Genomic DNA, 13,516 nt, shown 5'->3' with positions numbered 1-13,516 from the left:
TTGGCATGACTAATAAGGTTATAATATTTTGCCATTGTATACCAACAACCACACAACAATTCAATGCTCTTGGCTTTTTGAAGGAAGGCTGGCATATATTTAAATGAAATTCCTCATTACAGACAACTAATGTGCGCCACGATACCCATTTATCATGTAAACCAGGCAGGGGCTAAGGAGGCATTGCAGACAACTTTGATGTACTTGCTTCGAAATTTGTGTCATTTAAATTTTGGGTGAAAAAGAAAAAAAAAAACGAAAGGAATACATATTTTAATTTAACAAGTCAAAATAAATTTTAAATTTCAACAATTGTTAATCCTTGAAATTTGAAACATAAAGAGAGAAGGAATGCTATGAACGCGAAGGACTCTACAATTACTTATAATAAAGTATGTGGATGAATAGAAAAATGTTAACCGGGAATTTACATATACATACTTCTGATGCTAATAGCTATTGTGCCAAGAAGAGGACGAGCCTCGAAGATCGTTATATGTGAGTAGAAATATAAAATCGCATAAAATATATTCGCTAGGAAAGTGTGAAGCAGAATAAGGAGGAAAATCTTCAGAAAAATCTTTTGTATTAATAAATTTTTTTGAAGAAAATACGTGTAGGATGACAAACAAGCGGTTTATAAAGGGATCATCAGCAATTCAGTTCTGAAGATATGCCAATGAAAATTCTTTACATAAAAATTGTGTGAGAGTCAATCGCTTGGTATTTATACCCTACACCACAAGGTGGTCAGGGTATTATGTCTTTGTGCATTTGTTTGTAACAGGCAAAAGGAAACGAGATAGACCCATAGTTCCTTTTGATGATCTGCATAGAATCACTTTCTGAGTTGATTTATGCATGTCAGTCCGTCTGTCCGTCCGTCCGTCCGTCCGTCCGTCTGTCCGTCCGTCTGTCCGTCCGTCCGTCCGTTTGTCCATGTATTCTTGTGAACAGAATGCAGGTCGCATTTATTATCCGATTGAGATGAACTTTTGCAAACAACATTTGTTTGGCCCAAGGACGAACCCTATTGAAATTGGAGATAATCGGTAAAAATTTAGATATAGCTCCCATATATATCTTCGTCCGATTTGCCTTTTATTGTGCACCAAACGTGTAATATCAGCCCGAATAGTATGGCATTTTGCACATACAACCAAATTAGGCCTGAAAATAATAATGCCAAATTTTATCGAAATCGGTTCAGAGATAACTATAGCTCCCATATATATTGTTCATCCGATTTGTTATTCTTGTCCTCCGCAGCCGTAATATGCACTCCGTAACAACGATATTCAGGGAAATATATCAAATACAGTTCAGAAATATCTTTGCCAAATTTTATCGAGATCGGTTCAGATTTGGATATAGTTCCCATATATATTTTTATCCAATTTCAAATTAATTTCGCACCAAATGGGCAATACAAGTTCGAATTTAAAAGACACAAATGCTTCGACATATTTAGTCCTTTGAATTTTAAATTATAATTATAATCATAGCGTGTATGATTGAATTCTCCCATAAAAACTTTTAATTATTAAGTGGAGCTCAACTAAATTAGCAAAGTGGTGTAGGGTATCATAAAATCGGCCCCGCCCGACTTTAGGACTTTCTTTACTGGTTTTCTTTGGCATGTTGATTTCTTGTTGATTCATAGTTTTATTATTCTACAATTAAATGGACGTGGTTGTAAAACCCTGGTAAAGGCTTTAAGGGCTGCAGTGGCACCAAATCATTGATGAAGCCAAAGCCTTCCACTGAGGTACTTCACAATTTCAGTTAAATTTCTCCAACATTTTTTATTGTAAATTTAATTGTCGCATACTGCCTCAAAAGATTTAAAAGTTACTTATTAAAATATGGTCGGTGGTATAATTTAAGTGCTATCAACTGAATTTTTATGCCCTCCAACTTGGTATATTAACCTTGTCATTCCGTTTGTAACATTCCTAAATATTCATCGTAGATCCCATAAAAGGACAGTTCCAGAACCTGCAAGAATCTCCTAATTTTGCAATCGAAATCGGTTTTCATAGTAAAAACTTGTACATTCTTGCAATTCTGGATTTTCGTCACAATTTTTTCACGGATTTGTCTAAAAATTGGTATATGTAGTTTGTAAAAGGTTCTAGTTTCACACGTGGAACATTGCATGCATAGGTTCACGATTTGGTATAGACCCCATATAACGGTACATTCCGATATTCGGTATTTTGATGATTTTTGCCACATTTTTTCGTAGATTTGTCTAAAAATTGGTATTTGTGGGTCATAATGTGTTTTAGCTCTGGTGGCGAACATTGTATGTATAGATCCACGTTTTGGTGTAGACCCATTTAACAATATCTCCTGATATTCGGTATTTTGATGACTTTTGACACATTGTTTCACGGATTTGTCAAAAAATTGGTATTTATTGGCCATAATTGGTATTTATAGGACTAGTGTGTATGTATAGGTCCACGTTTTGGTATAGCCCCCATATAACGGTACCTCCCGACATTTAGTATTTTCATGATTTTTGCGAATTTTTTTCACGAATTTGTCTAAAAATTGTTATTTGTGGGTCATAGTGAGTTCTAGCTCGTATGGCGAAATATTATATGTTAAGGTCCACGTTTTGGTATAACCCCCATATAACGGTACCTTCCGATATTCGGTATTTTGATAAAAATTGGTATTTGCAATTTATGATGCGTTCTAGCCCGGTGGCAGAACATTGAATATTTAGTTCCACGTTTTCCTAAAGCGCACATATAACTATACCCACCGATATTTGGTATTTTGATAATCTCACTCTGATTTACCCACTTAATTGTTTCAAATTTGGTATTTTAGAAGATTTGATTGATGACAATCCTTGAAGTATAAGATTGTCTACAGAGGTTCCCGTATAGTGGCCCCATATAACGGCCTCACTCACTTTATGTTTTTTTTTGATATATTTAACTGCATTATGCAAACGGTCTTACTGGTATATGAAGTCCGGTTTAGTTCCAATTTCACATATCCCAAAATTTAACTCATGATCTGGTGTGGTCCACTCCTTCTGGTACCACTCCACTCCTTCTGGTACCTCCCCCATAGCGATTCACACCCCAATATTTCTATCAACACAAGATCTGTTATGAACATTGTAGATGCTGACTCAATCCATTTGGTCCTCCACCATAAAGGGTCAAAATTTAGAATAATTATATTACTGATAAAATGTGAATTGAGCACCCAATTCTCTTAAATTTCACTCATCACAATATTTTTACTAAATCAAGAACAAAAATGAACATCCGATTCCTTTCAAACTCGTCACACCCCAATATTTTTATCAGTTCACTCCATCTGATAATTCCCTCAAAGGGCAAATTTTTATAATAATTATAAACATTATAACATGCAAATCAAGTCAGCAATTTTCATCAAACATCGTGTATCTAAACATTTCTGTTAACCATAGATATAATAGGTATTTCGGTCCACAGACCAATGTTGGCTTGTTTTTTTTCGGGATACCATAGTATTTTGTTGTTGCAAAATGGTCAGGCTTAATCCCATTAATGTTGTTTTTATAAAAAGAACGTTTGTTTGTTAGTACAGAACGATGGCAATGTTTACCATCTTTCTGATTGAACTGTGTGGTTAATAATTATTTCAATAGAATTGTAAATAAGTGTTCGATTTTCTTTAATATTTTTTTATCAGTATTAGAAGAAGGGGAATACTTCGGCCGAGTGTACTGCTACATCGGGCGCATTTGAAAAATTTCCACAAATTATCACATATTTGAAATACAATATGAGTAGCTCTTATACCAAACGTTCGATTTCATATTACACCTCTCAACAAAACTCAATGACAACAAATTTATGAGCTTTTTATATTTTCTAAAATTTCTAAAATTTTTAAAATCTTTAACTTATATTACACACCTCTATATTAGCTGACTTCACTAGTTTTTGCAGTTTTAAGTTAAGCACCCTACAATATCGAACACCGATGCTTATATTTACAAACGTGAGGTAAAACATGATAGAGATTATCAAAAGTTATGCCGGTTAATTTTTTTTTTGCTTGATCCTACTCTTTCAGTGAAAATTGAAAATTACCCCACCATATCTTACCCCTTCACGCCAAGAGTACATGCAAAGTTCAGCCGGAAAGATCCCAATGTGGATGCCGTGCCATTTCGCCTTTTTCTATGCTTTTTCGTACGCTTTAAGTACAAATTTCAAAACATACCGCCTAATCTAGGTTAGGAATAAGTCCCATGTAAAATATTTAAAGTCCTAGCTCTTGCCTATTTATAACAATATTGTACTATTTTTATACCCTACATCACAAGGTGGTCAGGGATTTATGCATGTCAGTCCGTCTGTCCGTCCGTCCGTCCATGTATTTTTGTGATTGAACAATATGCAGGTCGCATTTATTATACGAGTGAGATGAAATTTTCTAAAAAACATTTGTTTGGCCCAAGGACGAACCCTATTGAAATTGGAGATAATCGGTAAAAATTTTGATATAGCTCCCATATATATCTTCGTCCGAGTTGCCTTTTATTGTTCACCAAACGTGTAATATCAGCCCGAATAGTATGGAGTTTTGCACATACAACCAAATTAGGTCTGCAAATAAGTATGCCAAATTTGATCGAAAGTGGTTCAGATATAGCTATAGCTCCCATATATATATATATTTTTCATCCGATTTGTTATTTTTGTCCTCCGCAGCCGTAATATGCACTCTGTAACAACAATAATTGGGGAAATATAGCATATACAGCTCAGAAATACATTAGCTATATTTTATCGAAATCGGTTCAGATTTGGATATAACTCCCATATACAACTTCGTCCGATTTACATTTTTTTGTGCACCAAACATCTAATATTTGTCTAAATGGGATGGAATTTGGCACTTACGACCGAATTGATAATCTAGAAGCTAGTATGTCAAATTTGTTGAAGATCGGTTCAGATATAGCTATAGCTCCCATATATATTTTCCATCCGATTTGTTATATTTGTTACTCACAGCCGTAATATGCACTCCATAACAACGATATTCAGGGAAATATACCAAATACAGCTCAGAAATATCTTTGCAAAATTTTATTGAGATCGGTTCCAATTTGGATGTAGCTCCCATATATATTTTTATCCAATTTCAAATTAATTGTGCACCAAATGGGCAATACAAGTCCGAATTTAAAAGATACAAATGCTTCGGCATATTTAGTCCTTTGAACTTTAAATTATAGTTATAATCATAGCGTGTATGATTGAATTCTCCCATAAAAACTTTTGTTATGTGGAGCTCCACTAAATTAGCAAAGCGATGTAGGGTATCATAAAGTCGGCCCGCCCAACTTTAAGACTTTCTTTACTGGTTTTAACTTCAAGAACTCAAAACACTATTAAGATATGTACTTCACGACTTATCCCACTTAAGAGGGGACCTTCATGCTAAATTTATTTTAACTATTTTATACCTTTTAGTACCATTTAAAAAGGAAGTTCGGATATTTCCGCTGTGTGTCGAATCTCTTAAAAAAATATTGGTCATTAAAAATTCACATTCTAGCTTCTACGTCTTTGAAAAGTATAAATGGCCTAAAGCGACCTAAAATTTTTGGTCAGACGTGGAGTTGAGAAGGTTTCCGATGGTTTACTCAGCTTCAAAAACTGATATGACTACAAAAAAAATTATTAATAATTTTCCCGCTTACTTTCATATATATCCCCAAACATTTGCCAAGAAACAATTTTATGTCACAAAACATGTGTACGGTTCACAGATGCTGCCACGATTAGCAGATTTACAACCGGAAACCGGTTGTTTAAACGCCATAAAGGTCATTTATCATGGAAATTTTAAACCTTTGTGTAAACGACTAACCTTACACAGCCTTACCTAATTCCGCCATCCAGATGAGCTAAGCCTTTAAGGCAATAGCCAGAAATGAGGATTCTAAAAGTAAATGTAATTGTGGTGAATTGGATTATTTCCCCCCTTTTCCTCTCATCCACCTTCCGAACCCACATTTGCAACATATGCAGAGAATTACTTCTGTTGTGTTTTATTGTAAAAGCTTTTTTACATTTTCACATAGTTTAGTTAATGCTAAAGCTAATTATACTGTTAATTGGGAATGTGTGTGAGTGGGTACGTGTTATGGCACACACACACACACAGATACACATGTAACGTCATTATTAATTATGAACATCGAAAAATGACGTTGATATTGACACGGAGGCAAGGCATTCGAAAAACAGCGGCAAACCAGCAATGGGCTATGAAGCTTTTTCGTGGCATATTTCTCAAAAGCCGAACTATGACGATGACGATAAAACAACAGCATCCGACAACAATGGGAGAAAGAGAGTGGAACCTTACAAATTGTGAAAAAATCATATGTTAACCTAAAAAGAGAGAGCGAGAGAGAGGCACCAGAAATTGTAAACAATAAAAGCTTGGGCCACACGAACCCATTTTGTTGGCCTTTTAGCCAACTTAAGAGAATCCGCCAAAGAGAATCCAACACCGCTGGTACTAAAAAAGAAAGCATAAAAGCTTTCCACATAATTTAGGCTCCCCAGCATCCATACATTACAGCTTATGAGCCTCTTTGCATTTTACATTGATTTTCAGTCAGGTGGAGACAGTTGACGTGTACGGTTGTTTAACGGTTAATGAGTTTTTGTGTGTAAAAGTTTGCAAATATCCAAGAAAAGCAAAAAAAAAAAAAAAAAGAAAAATTACCACACACACATACAAATATATACAATTTTTTCCTACAAAATATCTGAAAGAAAAAATGATTGAAAAAATGTAAATTTTAAAAGAAGAATTATTAAAAAAAAATCTGAAGTGAAGTTTAAAGAAAATTTGTAGAAAATTGAAAAGAAAAATGTCAAGAATTGTAAAAAGTTAAAGAAAAATCTAAAAAAAGAAAAGTTGGCCTGTGAAAAAAAAAAAAACGGTTAAGAAAAACCCAAAGTTGAAAAAGAAACACACACACAAGTATAGAAAAAAGCCTTTGTTAACATCTTTGCAAAGCTGCTGCTGCTACAAACACAAACACACACAAGAAAAAAAGGTATACCAAAGTTAACGAGTAATGTGAGATGCTGAAGAGGACACTGATGATGACGATGCTAGCTGGTGCTAGAGGTGATGGTGGTGGTGGTGGGAAAAACTTGTTAAGTGAGTTGTGGTGTGGTGAGGTTAAAAGTAAAATGGACCACCCCCACTTCCCAAAAAGGGCTCGAATAGAGGGATATGTTTAAAGCTTTTGCTGTGGCTTGCTTAAGTTGTCAAAGGCAGCAGGAGTATGTCACAAGTGTACACACATACATACATACATATGAATATATGTATGTGTGTTACATATATACATATGTACTCACCACACCCTGATCCTAGTTTAGCATAACAGCAAACATCATAAACGGTTATGGTTTCGTTTGACTTCCTTCAGAGAAGGAAGAGAAGTTGGGATGAGAGCAAAATCAAATATGTACGTGAGAGAGATGATGCAGATAAAAAAGGGAGTTTTAAGAGATGAAGTTTGACAACAAAAGAGTTTGGTACTAAAACATATAAACAATTCTCTTTCTCTCTCTCTCTCACTCTCCGTCACTCTGCAAGTTATGGACCCACCACTTGAGTCTCTTGTACTAATGTTGTGACGTTTTTATGTTTTGTTATATGGCTTAGCATTCTTTTGCAGAGATTTGGTTTTTTGGGCCATAAAATACTCAACAACGGATGTGTTTGCTTTATTTGTTTTTGTTGTGATACTGTGCAACTTTACAACAGCATAGAGCTGTGGTGGTATTTATTAGGCACTGTAAGCTCCAAAGGACCAGACGTTAAGATTTTTTAGTGAAAACTTAAACAAAAGAAAAAAGTTGTGCTAAAGATAAAGTGAGAAGAAATAAAAAAACCAAAGGAAAAAAATTAAAAAGTGATTGAGAATACATAAAACTAAAGTGGAAGCAAATAAACAAAACCAAATATTATTAAATGGAAAAGCCTATAAATACCCATTTTCAAACCAATGCTGTGAAGCATTTGCAAAACTATAAATAATTTGTGCTAGATTTTTTTTGTTTGTGTGTGCTCTTTTGTCTTCTCCGTGACAAATGGCCCAGTTTAGTTTTTGCCCAAGTCTAAAACTCGGCTAAAAGGCTAGAGACCCACAAAAGTGCCTGCAATTTCTTTTGTTTTTTCTTTCGCTTTTTTTTTTTTGTTTCTGTTCATAATTTTCTTCTGCAAGCATGATAAAAAAGTGAACACAACAGTAGAACATAAATAAATTTTGCTCAAAGCAAAAACAAAAAAATAAAATAAAATAAAAAGAAGAAAAAGCTTGATAATAAAAATTAATGGAAAACTAACTGAGAATCAGAAACTCGAGGAGATATATAGCGAAACCTCTTTGGAGGAGTTTATATCGATAGCCTATAGGGTGAGGAGTTAAATAATCTCGAGTTGGAATTGTAGACCCCCAGACTGACAAAATTAACATAAAATAGACTTAAACCTTATGTGGGAAGCTATCAAACCGTGTTCTTCTTTGGGTACTTGGTATACCAAAACCTATAAAACACATATTCTTCATTACGATTTTCATTCATTATTTTCATTACGATTCATTACGATGATTTTCAAAATCTTTGACTATTTGTGTGAAAGGGATCATGCGAAATTTAAAGCCGAAATCGGAAACTGATTTCATATTCTATGATACTTATTATTCAACATTTTGGCATTTATAGGTAGGTACAAGAAACACCTGAGTAGGAACAACTTTTGTATTATACCTTAATTGAAAATTTTTAACTTATGTGGAAAGATATCACAAAGTATGAATCGATGCATTCCAATTTTAACACTTATTCTAATATTGACTGCACAGTGGGCTCCCTTAGTTCATTTTGATACCTTTTTTGTACCTTACGCCACTCTGCGGTACAGGGTATTATTTGTGTAATTGTTTGTAAATAGACCCATACCCAACGAAATAGACCCATACTTCGTTTTGATGGTCTCCACAGAATCACATTCTGAGTCCTCTCATCATTTTTTCCAAACAAAATAGAGGTCGCATTTATTATCTGATTGAGATGAAACTTTCCACAAATCATTTGTTTGGTTCTAGGACGAACCCTATTGAAATTGGTAAAAATCGATCCAAATTGAGATATAGTTCCCATATATATCTTCGGTCGAACTCAATCAATATTCCTTTAAATGGGATATATTTTAGCACATACGACTTAGAAACAAGTGTGCCAAACTTGGTGGTAATCGGTTCGAGCTAAGGCTTTCATATATAAGTATGTTTCATCCGATTTTGTGTTTAGGTTCCTCACACTCGTAAGGACCATTCGATTTTGTGCAAACTTTTCAAATCGCAACATTTTTATCTGTGCTAGCTCAGGTGTGAAGTGCCTCCCCTCCCACTCCGTGCCTCCTTCATAAGGGGTCAACATTGGGAATAATTATATCTCTTATAAAATGTAAAATAAAAGTCCGATTGTTTTCAAATTTCACACATCCTAATATTTTATTACTGCAAGATCTGGCATGGAAATGGGATATGTCGGTCCACTTTTTCTGGTACTTTCCCCACGACTTTTTGAATTGCCATGAAGCTTTTAAAGCGCAAAATTAACATCCGATTATTTTTAATTGGCACATTGTATCCACACAAAACCAGGTGTGAAGATGGAATTTGTTGGAACAAATTCCCCCTCACAAAAATTTCAAAATTTTGAATAATTATATGCGAAATAAGCATCTGATACTCTTAAAGTTTCACATATCAAGTGAGGAGATGATATATAACGGCCCACTCCTTTTGGTACCACTCCCGCAAAGAGTCAAAATTTTTAATATTTATATCTCTTATAACTGGCGAAACAATATATTTTTTCAACCAGGGATATATTGTGAATATGAAATTTGTCGGCTCACACCTTATTGTATCTCCGTACAAAAGGTTAAAATTATAATCAACAATTATTCTAAAAAAATTTGTAATAGGTTCTGATTTTCTTCAAATTTTGTACATCTCAATACTTTTATCAGAATTTTATCCACTATATCTAGTAGCTCACGCATATTTTAACTCCTTAGGTATCTCCTCCACCCTACATGTACGTTTATTTGTTACATCGTCATATAGTTGGCTCGCCCGACTTTTTATATTTCTTTGCTGGTTTATTTTGCAAACATTTTGTGGAGGAAGTACTGGGAGGGGTGGACAAATATTGTCACCTTTCATATGTAACATAAGTCTTATCTAAATACGATGTGATATGTCTGCATTTAACTACATCGAATACTCCCTTTGCTCAATATAAGGTTACACTACATTTCTATCTTTTGTGGGGCAGGTACCGAAAATAGGTGACCGATATTCTCCATCTTCCAACTCGATTTAAGTTTGGTGAAAATATTACGATGTACAAATTTGGGCGAATCGTATACTCCTGTCAAGAGTTATCGTACTGGGTGGGCTCCAAATTCCATAAAATGTTTTGATTAGCCATATTTTAATAATATCCAATGATATACATTCTGTAGGCACCGAGGGTGTAAGGACCGGAGTATTTTTCAGTTTTTATACCCTCCATCATACATAGTATATTAAGTTCGTCATTCCGTTTGTAACTCATCGAAATAATAATTTTAGACCCAACAAAGTATACATATTCTTGATCTACGTAAAATTCTAAGACGATTTAGCCCTGTCCGTCGGTCTGTCCGCCTGGTGTAATCATAATTTTGATGATTTTAGCGACATTACTTACCGGAATTATTTTCAATTTTGTAATTGAAGTTCGTAATTAATACTATAGCTTATGCCAGAAAATTGTCTGTGCAGGTCCACGTTATATAACCCCCATGGTACTTCCCTATATGATGATGATTTTAGCTACATAATAAACAGATTTTTTTCATGTTCGCATTTTAATATTGTAATAGCTTATGACAAAAGTTGCGTATGCAGGTTCACGTCTTCGTATAGACCCCAATATATATACGGCTACATTCGATATTTTTAAGATTTTAACAGAATTTTTAATGGATTTTATTTTTTTTTCGAAAATTGCCAAATTTGTACCAGCTGGTGGTTCAAACTTTACATGTTTTGTTTTTAATTAAATTATTAGCATTTATGTGTACCTTTTAAATTGGAGTTATTCTAAACACTGTCTATATCAAATTTAATGTCTGTTTCTATTCCGGTTTCTTTTATGAAATAGTTTTTCTTAAAAAAAACTCTATTTTTGGGTTTTGTGTTGACATATCCAGCTTCGATTATATGGGCTCATCTAAACCTGATCAATCTCCAATACAAATTCAAAATTTGTTTTGACTCTTCTTTAAAATTGTAAGCATTGAAAAAAATATTGAAAGTGGTCACCCTATTTGGGAGAGGTAACCGAAGGGTTACACCAGAACTTGTGTTGGGGATATATTTAAAAAGTATCGAAAGCTGATTTCACATTTCATGCCTGTTATAATCATTCAAAATTTTAACCCTTTGTGGGGGAAGCACTTTTTTGAGTGGAATCCATTTTCGCACCTGGCTTAGCATTGATAAAAATTTTAGGATTTGTGATGTTTGCACAAAATTGAATAATTCTTTCTTGTTCTATAAGTTAAATTATTTTCTTTGGAAATGTTGACCTTTTGTGGGGAGTCTAACAGAGGAAGTGGGCTGATATTACCTACTCTGAGCCAGATCTAAATTTAATAATAATATTACGATGAATTAATTTTGAACCAAATCACATACTTCCTTTAAGAGTCATCGTGCGAACCAGCCGGACAGACAGAAACAGACACCGCTTGATCGACCCCCCAATGTCCTGAAACGAAATTCGTCCAAAGAGGCCTGGGATCTTAAACAGTTATTTCTATCGGGCCATATGGGTGAGTGTATAAAAAGTGAACCGGTAGTGAAGTTTAGTATCAAAATATTCCAACAGACGAACCACGTTTAAATCTAAATTGTTAATATGGGCTCGTCTTAACCTAGCTAGATTCTGTACGATCAATTTAAATTTTGTAAATTCTTGTTTGGAACATGAAAAATATGTGTGGAAATTATCAGCTCAAAAATATGCATTAAATGTCTCAAAATTTATAAAATTTCTTAAAATAGCGTCTTTTTCATATATCTCAAATTTATCGTAATGTTACTTTAAAAAATATTTGATTTGATTAATTGAATATGGACAAAAATCTTTAAAAAATTCCACTCCTGTTAAATGTGTCTATTATGTTGTTAAAAATATCGTATCAAAATCCCAAATGAAAGAATTGTTTGTGTAAATGTCTTGTAAAAGGCCTATCAAAAAATACCCCTAAAAACACACGAAGAATGTTTTTACAACTTACAAGCAGAGAAATAGACAGGGAGCTATTATATAAAGATCTTAAAAGTATTTTTTTTTTGTCTATCGAGTCTCTTTTTTCACAAATAGGCAAAAACATGGCACGGGATAAAGTAGATAATCTCTCTTTTACAGCGACTAATAGCTCTCTTCTCTTTCTCCTTAATTAGTGTTCATCACCAATTATGTTCCTAATCGAATTAAGTTTAATTTTTAAAATCTGATTATAGTATCATAATTAGTATCTTCATTTTATTTAGCCAGAAAGTGGAAAATCTTCTCTGTGGAAAATTAGGAAAGGGAATTCCACTCAGTTAATTTTCTAATATAAAAAAATATATTAAAACGGGCTACTGATATTTTTATACCATCCATGAACGAAGGCTAAAATTATCTCAAGAAGGCTAAAATTTTGCATGCATGCATAGTTTGCCAGTAGGTCGGTCCACGTTTTTGTAAAGCCCCCATATAATGGTACCTCCCGATATTCGGTATTTTCATGATTTTAGCAACATTATAAACCGGAATTATTTCAAATTTCGTATTTGAAGTTCGTAATGGGTACAACAGCCTATGGCAGAAAATTCGTATGCAGGTCCACGTCTTCGTATAGCCCTATATAACGGAACCTCCCAATATTTTATTTTCATGATTTTTGCGTCATTATTCACCGTAATTGTAACAGACTTCGTATTTCAAGTTCGTAATGGGTACTACAGCCAATGACAAAAATTTCGTAAGCAGGTCCACGTCTTCTAGTCCCGATATAATGGATTTCATTTAAGTGGTAATTTTCGGATTTTTAAACGGTGGAGGTTATTTAAAGTTCGGCCCGGACGAATATAGCTGTTTTTTTTTTCAGTTTCGCACAGTGTTATCAAACAATTTGCAGTAATAATTTCAAAAATTATTTAATCACCAAAAATTACTGAAGATAGTAAATAAATTTTGAAAATTTGAAACATACTGAATGGGAATGACAAAATTTTCAGAATTAAGCTGTGCGATAAAATCCGTTTTGTTTTTCAATAATTACGGGGAAAATCTAGCAGATTATGAAAGAAGAGCAAAATAAGAAGACACGTGTCTTCTTA

At 33.9% G+C, this 13,516-nt stretch overlaps 1 protein-coding gene across 24 annotated transcripts in view; it reads left to right on the top strand.

Annotated features, from left to right (window-relative positions):
• The first annotated feature begins 229 nt into the window (after positions 1-229).
• LOC101887288 (glutamate-gated chloride channel) overlaps positions 230-13,516 on the top strand; it is a 174,367-nt gene continuing 161,080 nt past the window's right edge. For 14 of the 24 annotated variants that reach the window (XM_059122756.1, XM_059122751.1, XM_059122746.1 and 11 more), the window contains exon 1: positions 6,649-7,105. The gene's annotated coding sequence lies outside the window, so the exon portion shown is untranslated. Of the gene's footprint in view, positions 499-6,647; positions 7,106-13,516 lie in introns of those variants that run through there. The other 10 variants (XM_059122753.1, XM_059122750.1, XM_059122741.1 and 7 more) reach the window with 3 other exon arrangements.

This window comes from Musca domestica, unplaced genomic scaffold, assembly GCF_030504385.1.
Source record: "Musca domestica strain aabys unplaced genomic scaffold, Musca_domestica.polishedcontigs.V.1.1 21, whole genome shotgun sequence".
NCBI classification, from domain to species: Eukaryota; Metazoa; Arthropoda; class Insecta; order Diptera; family Muscidae; genus Musca; species Musca domestica.
The sequence above is the reverse complement of the archived record's forward strand: the minus strand, read 5'-3'. Positions and strand labels throughout refer to the sequence as shown.